Source organism: Hyla sarda, unplaced genomic scaffold, assembly GCF_029499605.1.
Source record: "Hyla sarda isolate aHylSar1 unplaced genomic scaffold, aHylSar1.hap1 scaffold_1034, whole genome shotgun sequence".
NCBI classification, from domain to species: domain Eukaryota; kingdom Metazoa; phylum Chordata; class Amphibia; order Anura; family Hylidae; genus Hyla; species Hyla sarda.
In genome coordinates, this window is record NW_026607653.1 from 27883 (window position 1) to 41970 (window position 14088).

Below are 14088 nucleotides of genomic sequence, written 5' to 3' on the forward strand. Positions count from 1 at the left end.
GCCCAACAAGGTCCCCTTCATGGGCACTATCACTGCTTGCTGTCAGGGAGGCTGCCAGACAATTTTCCATGCACACTCTGGGCTGGGGGGCAGTCAACCACCAGTACACACAGCAGAACCTAAACCCATACCATTATTGCTAAGCAGCAAGACAGGGGCCCATTGCACTCCCACGGGGCCTTTTTAAATGCAATCCATAACCCGGATTTGCCAGGAACCCTTCTTACTCCTCCTACTTGCATGTGACACTGGGCTTAGGATCTGCATAGGAAACACACACACAAGCACACACCTACCTTTGTTGCCTGCAGATGCCTCCTTGGCTGTCCCCAAACGGTATCAAACCAACACCCACGGGAAGCTGTAAGCATAGAGGACATGCCTGCACCCCATTGGACTTACCTGTGTGGGTTAAATCCGGGTTATTTGACAACCTATGGCGGTGATGGTTCTGCTCAGGCAGAGCAGTGCTGATGCTCCTCATAAAGCTGTCGCTGCTGTGAAGGTTCTAGGTGACATCACAAATCCCTATGGTTACATACACAACAAAGCTGGGTTGTTGTTGTTTACACTCTGCAAGGCCTGTGGAAGTGAGTGACATCATAGCACTGTAGTTCTGAGGGTTCAAGATGGATGCAACAATCTCCTGTTGCTTCTATGAAGGCCGTAATAGACGACATCACCAAACAGCTCCATAGTCACATACACAGCAAAGGAGAGATGTTGTTTACACCTAGTGATGTCAGTGGTATTGAGTGACATCACAGCACAGTGCTAAGGCTCCTGGGCCTGGACACAGCAGCGGCTGCAATATCTCAACGGAGAATACGTTTATATCTATGTGTGTGTGTGCGCATATATATATATATATATATATATATATATATATATATATATATATATTTCTCCGCCGAAATCACTTTTAAACCCATTTCCACCTTTTTTTCCCTTCTCTTCCTCTTACTTTTTTTTCACGTTTTTTTACGTTTTTCTCCTTTTCGCCTCTTTTCTGGGCGTATTATTCTTCTTTTTCTTCTTTTTTTTCGTCTAATGCATACCCCATCAGTGCAGCAATGCTTATTCAATACCGCCAGCAGATGGAGACACTGGGGGATAATTTTCTAAGGATTTATACTGATTTTTCCTGTCTGAATTTGTCGCACAGAAAGTTGCAGGCCAAATATGTGTGACATTTCTGCGACTTTAGCTTCTAGAGCATTTTTACAACATTATACATAGGTGCTGAATACATAAAAAGCGACTGTTCAGCGACAGACAAGTCGCATCGGCTGAAAGTAGGCCAGAATGTCAGTCCATGTTGGAGCAGGTTTAGATACAGTCTAAAGCATAGATCTCAAAGTCTGTGCACAGAATTTAGCAAGGGCCTCGCACCTTCTGATGCATCAGGTAGGTGCACAATAGCATAGCCTAACCCTCTGTACTTTGGTCTATATTGATGCGGGACATAGACAGCCAGCTGATGACAAATCCATTAGTGCAATGGATGGCTGGAAGCATTTGTCTTTGCCTTTGCAATACCACAGAAGCAATGCATGGTCAATGTACAGCAATGACACACCTGTGTGAACAGCCAGGAGACCCCCCCCCCCATGTTATGTTACATAGTTACATAGTTAGTACGGTCGAAAAAAGACATATGTCCATCAAGTTCAACCAGGGAATTAAGGGGTAGGGGTGTGGCGCGATATTGGGGAAGGGATGAGATTTTATATTTCTTCATAAGCATTAATCTTATTTTGTCAATTAGGAACATTCAGCACCCACCCGCTATCAAGGCAGCTGCCTATCATGTCATGCCCTACCTGCACAGGTGTGCTGGCTACTCAAATGATCCAATTAAGGAGGCCATTTAGTCAGCAGCAGCAGAAGTCCTGTGCCTGGACGCTCCAACAGGGGCCAGACACAAGCAGAAGCAGAAGCAGCAGAAGCAGCAGCAGCACCACCTTTTGTTTTTTGGCTGCAGCAGCAGCAAGGCCCACAGGGCTGGCTAGCTGGCTAGCCAGCAAGCAGGTAGCAATGAAAGTAGGAATCTTTCTTTTTAACCCTGTAAGGGGGTGGTGCACTGTACCCGAAGATACTGCCATATCGGGTCAATGCATAGGGCGACGGAAGCAAGCTTCGAAATCGGCCCCCGTTCTCAAAAATCCATTTAATATATGGTCCCCAGATAGGGGACGTATCAGATATTAAACTGATAAGAACAGATACTACACTTGATCTTAGCCAAAAGGCCGAGAAGCGATAACCGCGAAAGGGGCGGGCCCAACAAGGTCCCCTTCATGGGCACTATCACTGCTTGCTGTCAGGGGGGCTGCCAGACAATTTTCCATGCACACTCTGGGCTGGGGGGCAGTCAACCACCAGTACACACAGCAGAACCTAAACCCATACCATTATTGCTAAGCAGCAAGACAGGGGCCCATTGCACTCCCACGGGGCCTTTTTAAATGCAATCCATAACCCGGATTTGCCAGGAACCCTTCTTACTCCTCCTACTTGCATGTGACACTGGGCTTAGGATCTGCATAGGAAACACACACACAAGCACACACCTACCTTTGTTGCCTGCAGATGCCTCCTTGGCTGTCCCCAAACGGTATCAAACCAACACCCACGGGAAGCTGTAAGCATAGAGGACATGCCTGCACCCCATTGGACTTACCTGTGTGGGTTAAATCCGGGTTATTTGACAACCTATGGCGGTGATGGTTCTGCTCAGGCAGAGCAGTGCTGATGCTCCTCATAAAGCTGTCGCTGCTGTGAAGGTTCTAGGTGACATCACAAATCCCTATGGTTACATACACAACAAAGCTGGGTTGTTGTTGTTTACACTCTGCAAGGCCTGTGGAAGTGAGTGACATCATAGCACTGTAGTTCTGAGGGTTCAAGATGGATGCAACAATCTCCTGTTGCTTCTATGAAGGCCGTAATAGACGACATCACCAAACAGCTCCATAGTCACATACACAGCAAAGGAGAGATGTTGTTTACACCTAGTGATGTCAGTGGTATTGAGTGACATCACAGCACAGTGCTAAGGCTCCTGGGCCTGGACACAGCAGCGGCTGCAATATCTCAACGGAGAATACGTTTATATCTATGTGTGTGTGTGCGCATATATATATATATATATATATATATATATTTCTCCGCCGAAATCACTTTTAAACCCATTTCCACCTTTTTTTCCCTTCTCTTCCTCTTACTTTTTTTTCACGTTTTTTTACGTTTTTCTCCTTTTCGCCTCTTTTCTGGGCGTATTATTCTTCTTTTTCTTCTTTTTTTTCGTCTAATGCATACCCCATCAGTGCAGCAATGCTTATTCAATACCGCCAGCAGATGGAGACACTGGGGGATAATTTTCTAAGGATTTATACTGATTTTTCCTGTCTGAATTTGTCGCACAGAAAGTTGCAGGCCAAATATGTGTGACATTTCTGCGACTTTAGCTTCTAGAGCATTTTTACAACATTATACATAGGTGCTGAATACATAAAAAGCGACTGTTCAGCGACAGACAAGTCGCATCGGCTGAAAGTAGGCCAGAATGTCAGTCCATGTTGGAGCAGGTTTAGATACAGTCTAAAGCATAGATCTCAAAGTCTGTGCACAGAATTTAGCAAGGGCCTCGCACCCTCTGATGCATCAGGTAGGTGCACAATAGCATAGCCTAACCCTCTGTACTTTGGTCTATATTGATGCGGGACATAGACAGCCAGCTGATGACCAATCCATTAGTGCAATGGATGGCTGGAAGCATTTGTCTTTGCCTTTGCAATACCACAGAAGCAATGCATGGTCAATGTACAGCAATGACACACCTGTGTGAACAGCCAGGAGACCCCCCCCCCCCCATGTTATGTTACATAGTTACATAGTTAGTACGGTCGAAAAAAGACATATGTCCATCAAGTTCAACCAGGGAATTAAGGGGTAGGGGTGTGGCGCGATATTGGGGAAGGGATGAGATTTTATATTTCTTCATAAGCATTAATCTTATTTTGTCAATTAGGAACATTCAGCACCCACCCGCTATCAAGGCAGCTGCCTATCATGTCATGCCCTACCTGCACAGGTGTGCTGGCTACTCAAATGATCCAATTAAGGAGGCCATTTAGTCAGCAGCAGCAGAAGTCCTGTGCCTGGACGCTCCAACAGGGGCCAGACACAAGCAGAAGCAGAAGCAGCAGAAGCAGCAGCAGCACCACCTTTTGTTTTTTGGCTGCAGCAGCAGCAAGGCCCACAGGGCTGGCTAGCTGGCTAGCCAGCAAGCAGGTAGCAATGAAAGTAGGAATCTTTCTTTTTAACCCTGTAAGGGGGTGGTGCACTGTACCCGAAGATACTGCCATATCGGGTCAATGCATAGGGCGACGGAAGCAAGCTTCGAAATCGGCCCCCGTTCTCAAAAATCCATTTAATATATGGTCCCCAGATAGGGGACGTATCAGATATTAAACTGATAAGAACAGATACTACACTTGATCTTAGCCAAAAGGCCGAGAAGCGATAACCGCGAAAGGGGCGGGCCCAACAAGGTCCCCTTCATGGGCACTATCACTGCTTGCTGTCAGGGAGGCTGCCAGACAATTTTCCATGCACACTCTGGGCTGGGGGGCAGTCAACCACCAGTACACACAGCAGAACCTAAACCCATACCATTATTGCTAAGCAGCAAGACAGGGGCCCATTGCACTCCCACGGGGCCTTTTTAAATGCAATCCATAACCCGGATTTGCCAGGAACCCTTCTTACTCCTCCTACTTGCATGTGACACTGGGCTTAGGATCTGCATAGGAAACACACACACAAGCACACACCTACCTTTGTTGCCTGCAGATGCCTCCTTGGCTGTCCCCAAACGGTATCAAACCAACACCCACGGGAAGCTGTAAGCATAGAGGACATGCCTGCACCCCATTGGACTTACCTGTGTGGGTTAAATCCGGGTTATTTGACAACCTATGGCGGTGATGGTTCTGCTCAGGCAGAGCAGTGCTGATGCTCCTCATAAAGCTGTCGCTGCTGTGAAGGTTCTAGGTGACATCACAAATCCCTATGGTTACATACACAACAAAGCTGGGTTGTTGTTGTTTACACTCTGCAAGGCCTGTGGAAGTGAGTGACATCATAGCACTGTAGTTCTGAGGGTTCAAGATGGATGCAACAATCTCCTGTTGCTTCTATGAAGGCCGTAATAGACGACATCACCAAACAGCTCCATAGTCACATACACAGCAAAGGAGAGATGTTGTTTACACCTAGTGATGTCAGTGGTATTGAGTGACATCACAGCACAGTGCTAAGGCTCCTGGGCCTGGACACAGCAGCGGCTGCAATATCTCAACGGAGAATACGTTTATATCTATGTGTGTGTGTGCGCATATATATATATATATATATATATATATATATATTTCTCCGCCGAAATCACTTTTAAACCCATTTCCACCTTTTTTTCCCTTCTCTTCCTCTTACTTTTTTTTCACGTTTTTTTACGTTTTTCTCCTTTTCGCCTCTTTTCTGGGCGTATTATTCTTCTTTTTCTTCTTTTTTTTCGTCTAATGCATACCCCATCAGTGCAGCAATGCTTATTCAATACCGCCAGCAGATGGAGACACTGGGGGATAATTTTCTAAGGATTTATACTGATTTTTCCTGTCTGAATTTGTCGCACAGAAAGTTGCAGGCCAAATATGTGTGACATTTCTGCGACTTTAGCTTCTAGAGCATTTTTACAACATTATACATAGGTGCTGAATACATAAAAAGCGACTGTTCAGCGACAGACAAGTCGCATCGGCTGAAAGTAGGCCAGAATGTCAGTCCATGTTGGAGCAGGTTTAGATACAGTCTAAAGCATAGATCTCAAAGTCTGTGCACAGAATTTAGCAAGGGCCTCGCACCTTCTGATGCATCAGGTAGGTGCACAATAGCATAGCCTAACCCTCTGTACTTTGGTCTATATTGATGCGGGACATAGACAGCCAGCTGATGACCAATCCATTAGTGCAATGGATGGCTGGAAGCATTTGTCTTTGCCTTTGCAATACCACAGAAGCAATGCATGGTCAATGTACAGCAATGACACACCTGTGTGAACAGCCAGGAGACCCCCCCCCCCCATGTTATGTTACATAGTTACATAGTTAGTACGGTCGAAAAAAGACATATGTCCATCAAGTTCAACCAGGGAATTAAGGGGTAGGGGTGTGGCGCGATATTGGGGAAGGGATGAGATTTTATATTTCTTCATAAGCATTAATCTTATTTTGTCAATTAGGAACATTCAGCACCCACCCGCTATCAAGGCAGCTGCCTATCATGTCATGCCCTACCTGCACAGGTGTGCTGGCTACTCAAATGATCCAATTAAGGAGGCCATTTAGTCAGCAGCAGCAGAAGTCCTGTGCCTGGACGCTCCAACAGGGGCCAGACACAAGCAGAAGCAGAAGCAGCAGAAGCAGCAGCAGCACCACCTTTTGTTTTTTGGCTGCAGCAGCAGCAAGGCCCACAGGGCTGGCTAGCTGGCTAGCCAGCAAGCAGGTAGCAATGAAAGTAGGAATCTTTCTTTTTAACCCTGTAAGGGGGTGGTGCACTGTACCCGAAGATACTGCCATATCGGGTCAATGCATAGGGCGACGGAAGCAAGCTTCGAAATCGGCCCCCGTTCTCAAAAATCCATTTAATATATGGTCCCCATATAGGGGACGTATCAGATATTAAACTGATAAGAACAGATACTACACTTGATCTTAGCCAAAAGGCCGAGAAGCGATAACCGTGAAAGGGGCGGGCCCAACAAGGTCCCCTTCATGGGCACTATCACTGCTTGCTGTCAGGGAGGCTGCCAGACAATTTTCCATGCACACTCTGGGCTGGGGGGCAGTCAACCACCAGTACACACAGCAGAACCTAAACCCATACCATTATTGCTAAGCAGCAAGACAGGGGCCCATTGCACTCCCACGGGGCCTTTTTAAATGCAATCCATAACCCGGATTTGCCAGGAACCCTTCTTACTCCTCCTACTTGCATGTGACACTGGGCTTAGGATCTGCATAGGAAACACACACACAAGCACACACCTACCTTTGTTGCCTGCAGATGCCTCCTTGGCTGTCCCCAAACGGTATCAAACCAACACCCACGGGAAGCTGTAAGCATAGAGGACATGCCTGCACCCCATTGGACTTACCTGTGTGGGTTAAATCCGGGTTATTTGACAACCTATGGCGGTGATGGTTCTGCTCAGGCAGAGCAGTGCTGATGCTCCTCATAAAGCTGTCGCTGCTGTGAAGGTTCTAGGTGACATCACAAATCCCTATGGTTACATACACAACAAAGCTGGGTTGTTGTTGTTTACACTCTGCAAGGCCTGTGGAAGTGAGTGACATCATAGCACTGTAGTTCTGAGGGTTCAAGATGGATGCAACAATCTCCTGTTGCTTCTATGAAGGCCGTAATAGACGACATCACCAAACAGCTCCATAGTCACATACACAGCAAAGGAGAGATGTTGTTTACACCTAGTGATGTCAGTGGTATTGAGTGACATCACAGCACAGTGCTAAGGCTCCTGGGCCTGGACACAGCAGCGGCTGCAATATCTCAACGGAGAATACGTTTATATCTATGTGTGTGTGTGCGCATATATATATATATATATATATATATATATATATTTCTCCGCCGAAATCACTTTTAAACCCATTTCCACCTTTTTTTCCCTTCTCTTCCTCTTACTTTTTTTTCACGTTTTTTTACGTTTTTCTCCTTTTCGCCTCTTTTCTGGGCGTATTATTCTTCTTTTTCTTCTTTTTTTTCGTCTAATGCATACCCCATCAGTGCAGCAATGCTTATTCAATACCGCCAGCAGATGGAGACACTGGGGGATAATTTTCTAAGGATTTATACTGATTTTTCCTGTCTGAATTTGTCGCACAGAAAGTTGCAGGCCAAATATGTGTGACATTTCTGCGACTTTAGCTTCTAGAGCATTTTTACAACATTATACATAGGTGCTGAATACATAAAAAGCGACTGTTCAGCGACAGACAAGTCGCATCGGCTGAAAGTAGGCCAGAATGTCAGTCCATGTTGGAGCAGGTTTAGATACAGTCTAAAGCATAGATCTCAAAGTCTGTGCACAGAATTTAGCAAGGGCCTCGCACCTTCTGATGCATCAGGTAGGTGCACAATAGCATAGCCTAACCCTCTGTACTTTGGTCTATATTGATGCGGGACATAGACAGCCAGCTGATGACCAATCCATTAGTGCAATGGATGGCTGGAAGCATTTGTCTTTGCCTTTGCAATACCACAGAAGCAATGCATGGTCAATGTACAGCAATGACACACCTGTGTGAACAGCCAGGAGACCCCCCCCCCCCCATGTTATGTTACATAGTTACATAGTTAGTACGGTCGAAAAAAGACATATGTCCATCAAGTTCAACCAGGGAATTAAGGGGTAGGGGTGTGGCGCGATATTGGGGAAGGGATGAGATTTTATATTTCTTCATAAGCATTAATCTTATTTTGTCAATTAGGAACATTCAGCACCCACCCGCTATCAAGGCAGCTGCCTATCATGTCATGCCCTACCTGCACAGGTGTGCTGGCTACTCAAATGATCCAATTAAGGAGGCCATTTAGTCAGCAGCAGCAGAAGTCCTGTGCCTGGACGCTCCAACAGGGGCCAGACACAAGCAGAAGCAGAAGCAGCAGAAGCAGCAGCAGCACCACCTTTTGTTTTTTGGCTGCAGCAGCAGCAAGGCCCACAGGGCTGGCTAGCTGGCTAGCCAGCAAGCAGGTAGCAATGAAAGTAGGAATCTTTCTTTTTAACCCTGTAAGGGGGTGGTGCACTGTACCCGAAGATACTGCCATATCGGGTCAATGCATAGGGCGACGGAAGCAAGCTTCGAAATCGGCCCCCGTTCTCAAAAATCCATTTAATATATGGTCCCCAGATAGGGGACGTATCAGATATTAAACTGATAAGAACAGATACTACACTTGATCTTAGCCAAAAGGCCGAGAAGCGATAACCGTGAAAGGGGCGGGCCCAACAAGGTCCCCTTCATGGGCACTATCACTGCTTGCTGTCAGGGAGGCTGCCAGACAATTTTCCATGCACACTCTGGGCTGGGGGGCAGTCAACCACCAGTACACACAGCAGAACCTAAACCCATACCATTATTGCTAAGCAGCAAGACAGGGGCCCATTGCACTCCCACGGGGCCTTTTTAAATGCAATCCATAACCCGGATTTGCCAGGAACCCTTCTTACTCCTCCTACTTGCATGTGACACTGGGCTTAGGATCTGCATAGGAAACACACACACAAGCACACACCTACCTTTGTTGCCTGCAGATGCCTCCTTGGCTGTCCCCAAACGGTATCAAACCAACACCCACGGGAAGCTGTAAGCATAGAGGACATGCCTGCACCCCATTGGACTTACCTGTGTGGGTTAAATCCGGGTTATTTGACAACCTATGGCGGTGATGGTTCTGCTCAGGCAGAGCAGTGCTGATGCTCCTCATAAAGCTGTCGCTGCTGTGAAGGTTCTAGGTGACATCAAAAATCCCTATGGTTACATACACAACAAAGCTGGGTTGTTGTTGTTTACACTCTGCAAGGCCTGTGGAAGTGAGTGACATCATAGCACTGTAGTTCTGAGGGTTCAAGATGGATGCAACAATCTCCTGTTGCTTCTATGAAGGCCGTAATAGACGACATCACCAAACAGCTCCATAGTCACATACACAGCAAAGGAGAGATGTTGTTTACACCTAGTGATGTCAGTGGTATTGAGTGACATCACAGCACAGTGCTAAGGCTCCTGGGCCTGGACACAGCAGCGGCTGCAATATCTCAACGGAGAATACGTTTATATCTATGTGTGTGTGTGCGCATATATATATATATATATATATATATATATATATATATATATATATATTTCTCCGCCGAAATCACTTTTAAACCCATTTCCACCTTTTTTTCCCTTCTCTTCCTCTTACTTTTTTTTCACGTTTTTTTACGTTTTTCTCCTTTTCGCCTCTTTTCTGGGCGTATTATTCTTCTTTTTCTTCTTTTTTTTCGTCTAATGCATACCCCATCAGTGCAGCAATGCTTATTCAATACCGCCAGCAGATGGAGACACTGGGGGATAATTTTCTAAGGATTTATACTGATTTTTCCTGTCTGAATTTGTCGCACAGAAAGTTGCAGGCCAAATATGTGTGACATTTCTGCGACTTTAGCTTCTAGAGCATTTTTACAACATTATACATAGGTGCTGAATACATAAAAAGCGACTGTTCAGCGACAGACAAGTCGCATCGGCTGAAAGTAGGCCAGAATGTCAGTCCATGTTGGAGCAGGTTTAGATACAGTCTAAAGCATAGATCTCAAAGTCTGTGCACAGAATTTAGCAAGGGCCTCGCACCTTCTGATGCATCAGGTAGGTGCACAATAGCATAGCCTAACCCTCTGTACTTTGGTCTATATTGATGCGGGACATAGACAGCCAGCTGATGACCAATCCATTAGTGCAATGGATGGCTGGAAGCATTTGTCTTTGCCTTTGCAATACCACAGAAGCAATGCATGGTCAATGTACAGCAATGACACACCTGTGTGAACAGCCAGGAGACCCCCCCCCCCCATGTTATGTTACATAGTTACATAGTTAGTACGGTCGAAAAAAGACATATGTCCATCAAGTTCAACCAGGGAATTAAGGGGTAGGGGTGTGGCGCGATATTGGGGAAGGGATGAGATTTTATATTTCTTCATAAGCATTAATCTTATTTTGTCAATTAGGAACATTCAGCACCCACCCGCTATCAAGGCAGCTGCCTATCATGTCATGCCCTACCTGCACAGGTGTGCTGGCTACTCAAATGATCCAATTAAGGAGGCCATTTAGTCAGCAGCAGCAGAAGTCCTGTGCCTGGACGCTCCAACAGGGGCCAGACACAAGCAGAAGCAGAAGCAGCAGAAGCAGCAGCAGCACCACCTTTTGTTTTTTGGCTGCAGCAGCAGCAAGGCCCACAGGGCTGGCTAGCTGGCTAGCCAGCAAGCAGGTAGCAATGAAAGTAGGAATCTTTCTTTTTAACCCTGTAAGGGGGTGGTGCACTGTACCCGAAGATACTGCCATATCGGGTCAATGCATAGGGCGACGGAAGCAAGCTTCGAAATCGGCCCCCGTTCTCAAAAATCCATTTAATATATGGTCCCCAGATAGGGGACGTATCAGATATTAAACTGATAAGAACAGATTTTTTTTTTTTTTTTTTTTTTTATCTAAAGCCGAGGAACGTGCTTTCGATTCACCCAAAGTGCAAGAAAAAGTGCAAACGTGTTACACTAAAAAAACGTGCACAAAGGATGCGGTCTATCGCAAGCCCTTCTCCGATAGGAGAGAGGCCCCCCAACAAACCTTACCCTTCGCCTCCGGACCAAAAGGTACCTGCGAGGTTCCAGGTTCGATGTCCCTTTTCGCCGAAGCTACTAGGGGACCACAAATGCTCCCGGCATCCCCCTTGGCGTTAGCCAAGGTATCTGCCCGCAGAGCCGATTACGGTAGGTACCCTGCCAAAGCAGGAGTACCCGGGGTGTTTGCAGGGAGGTGCGGAACCTAATGGCCACACACACCTCCCCTAGACCGCCAGGAGGGACACCCAGAAGGGCTACCGCATCCTGACCAATCCTGTGAACACACAACACGCAAAAAGTGACACAGTGAGACAAAAAAGAAATAAATAAGTGAATGTGTGCAGATATACTGCCCGGACATCCGGCCGGATCTATAAAAATTTCTCTGATCCTAGCCAGAAGGCCGGGAATCAAGAGGTGAGTGCCACAAGGTGAAGAGATTATGGTGCCCGTGCTTCAACTCAGTGAGTCTATTCTCCCAGTGAGTTTCGGCACCTCGGGGTCACCACTCCCCGAGGCACAAAAGTACCTCGGCTCTAGACCCTCTCAGCCTCATGGCGAGACCCGGAGGGAACAGGTCACATCGGGGCAGCCGTCGAGCTGATTCCTCAGAACCAGCCCCGGAAAGCCCTGGTACACCTGCATCCTCCATGCAGCACCCATCCCCACCAGCATGAAAACTGATAAGAACAGATACTACACTTGATCTTAGCCAAAAGGCCGAGAAGCGATAACCGTGAAAGGGGCGGGCCCAACAAGGTCCCCTTCATGGGCACTATCACTGCTTGCTGTCAGGGAGGCTGCCAGACAATTTTCCATGCACACTCTGGGCTGGGGGGCAGTCAACCACCAGTACACACAGCAGAACCTAAACCCATACCATTATTGCTAAGCAGCAAGACAGGGGCCCATTGCACTCCCACGGGGCCTTTTTAAATGCAATCCATAACCCGGATTTGCCAGGAACCCTTCTTACTCCTCCTACTTGCATGTGACACTGGGCTTAGGATCTGCATAGGAAACACACACACAAGCACACACCTACCTTTGTTGCCTGCAGATGCCTCCTTGGCTGTCCCCAAACGGTATCAAACCAACACCCACGGGAAGCTGTAAGCATAGAGGACATGCCTGCACCCCATTGGACTTACCTGTGTGGGTTAAATCCGGGTTATTTGACAACCTATGGCGGTGATGGTTCTGCTCAGGCAGAGCAGTGCTGATGCTCCTCATAAAGCTGTCGCTGCTGTGAAGGTTCTAGGTGACATCACAAATCCCTATGGTTACATACACAACAAAGCTGGGTTGTTGTTGTTTACACTCTGCAAGGCCTGTGGAAGTGAGTGACATCATAGCACTGTAGTTCTGAGGGTTCAAGATGGATGCAACAATCTCCTGTTGCTTCTATGAAGGCCGTAATAGACGACATCACCAAACAGCTCCATAGTCACATACACAGCAAAGGAGAGATGTTGTTTACACCTAGTGATGTCAGTGGTATTGAGTGACATCACAGCACAGTGCTAAGGCTCCTGGGCCTGGACACAGCAGCGGCTGCAATATCTCAACGGAGAATACGTTTATATCTATGTGTGTGTGTGCGCATATATATATATATATATATATATATATATATATATATATATATTTCTCCGCCGAAATCACTTTTAAACCCATTTCCACCTTTTTTTCCCTTCTCTTCCTCTTACTTTTTTTTCACGTTTTTTTACGTTTTTCTCCTTTTCGCCTCTTTTCTGGGCGTATTATTCTTCTTTTTCTTCTTTTTTTTCGTCTAATGCATACCCCATCAGTGCAGCAATGCTTATTCAATACCGCCAGCAGATGGAGACACTGGGGGATAATTTTCTAAGGATTTATACTGATTTTTCCTGTCTGAATTTGTCGCACAGAAAGTTGCAGGCCAAATATGTGTGACATTTCTGCGACTTTAGCTTCTAGAGCATTTTTACAACATTATACATAGGTGCTGAATACATAAAAAGCGACTGTTCAGCGACAGACAAGTCGCATCGGCTGAAAGTAGGCCAGAATGTCAGTCCATGTTGGAGCAGGTTTAGATACAGTCTAAAGCATAGATCTCAAAGTCTGTGCACAGAATTTAGCAAGGGCCTCGCACCTTCTGATGCATCAGGTAGGTGCACAATAGCATAGCCTAACCCTCTGTACTTTGGTCTATATTGATGCGGGACATAGACAGCCAGCTGATGACCAATCCATTAGTGCAATGGATGGCTGGAAGCATTTGTCTTTGCCTTTGCAATACCACAGAAGCAATGCATGGTCAATGTACAGCAATGACACACCTGTGTGAACAGCCAGGAGACCCCCCCCCCCCCCATGTTATGTTACATAGTTACATAGTTAGTACGGTCGAAAAAAGACATATGTCCATCAAGTTCAACCAGGGAATTAAGGGGTAGGGGTGTGGCGCGATATTGGGGAAGGGATGAGATTTTATATTTCTTCATAAGCATTAATCTTATTTTGTCAATTAGGAACATTCAGCACCCACCCGCTATCAAGGCAGCTGCCTATCATGTCATGCCCTACCTGCACAGGTGTGCTGGCTACTCAAATGATCCAATTAAGGAGGCCATTTA

At 46.5% G+C, this 14088-nt stretch overlaps 5 non-coding genes and 1 pseudogene across 5 annotated transcripts; all 6 read right to left on the reverse strand.

Moving 5' to 3' along the window:
- Positions 1 to 2073: 2073 nt before the first annotated feature.
- On the reverse strand, positions 2074 to 2264 carry LOC130299061 (U2 spliceosomal RNA). Its single transcript, XR_008850259.1, has one exon. It is a non-coding gene; the product is annotated as a U2 spliceosomal RNA (small nuclear RNA).
- Positions 2265 to 4338: 2074 nt separating this feature from the next.
- Positions 4339 to 4529, reverse strand: LOC130299062 (U2 spliceosomal RNA). The gene has a single exon (XR_008850260.1). It is a non-coding gene; the product is annotated as a U2 spliceosomal RNA (small nuclear RNA).
- A 2077-nt stretch (positions 4530 to 6606) lies between these two features.
- On the reverse strand, positions 6607 to 6797 carry LOC130299080 (U2 spliceosomal RNA). The gene has a single exon (XR_008850278.1). It is a non-coding gene; the product is annotated as a U2 spliceosomal RNA (small nuclear RNA).
- A 2078-nt stretch (positions 6798 to 8875) lies between these two features.
- On the reverse strand, positions 8876 to 9066 carry LOC130299063 (U2 spliceosomal RNA). The gene has a single exon (XR_008850261.1). It is a non-coding gene; the product is annotated as a U2 spliceosomal RNA (small nuclear RNA).
- Positions 9067 to 11157: 2091 nt separating this feature from the next.
- On the reverse strand, positions 11158 to 11346 carry LOC130299087 (U2 spliceosomal RNA). The gene has a single exon (XR_008850283.1). It is a non-coding gene; the product is annotated as a U2 spliceosomal RNA (small nuclear RNA).
- A 693-nt stretch (positions 11347 to 12039) lies between these two features.
- On the reverse strand, positions 12040 to 12199 carry LOC130299093 (U2 spliceosomal RNA; annotated as a pseudogene).
- Between the last annotated feature and the right edge of the window lie 1889 nt (positions 12200 to 14088).